Raw genomic sequence first — 273 nt, 5'->3', positions numbered from 1 at the left:
TCCAAGCAGTGCCTTCGGGGAGAGACGCCAAAACCATTATCAAAGTGACAGCGAGGAAGGTAACAGCGTCTTCGCTCAGTGTCGGGCAACGCTCCAGAAATCCTCAATTGTTTTCCGGGCCGAGGCACACGACGAGTGATCGCTCCTCTGCATAAATTCTAATATTCCCCAAAACTTCGCGTCGCTCACACTGTAGTCGAGAGAGGGAGGGATAAGGAGCGAGAGGTACTGCAGTTCGGCCTTTCTTAGGGGTTGACTCTCCTTTGTGAGGTC

Source organism: Penaeus monodon, chromosome 27 (assembly GCF_015228065.2).
Source record: "Penaeus monodon isolate SGIC_2016 chromosome 27, NSTDA_Pmon_1, whole genome shotgun sequence".
Classification (NCBI taxonomy): Eukaryota; Metazoa; Arthropoda; class Malacostraca; order Decapoda; family Penaeidae; genus Penaeus; species Penaeus monodon.
Note: the sequence above shows the minus strand (reverse complement) of the source record.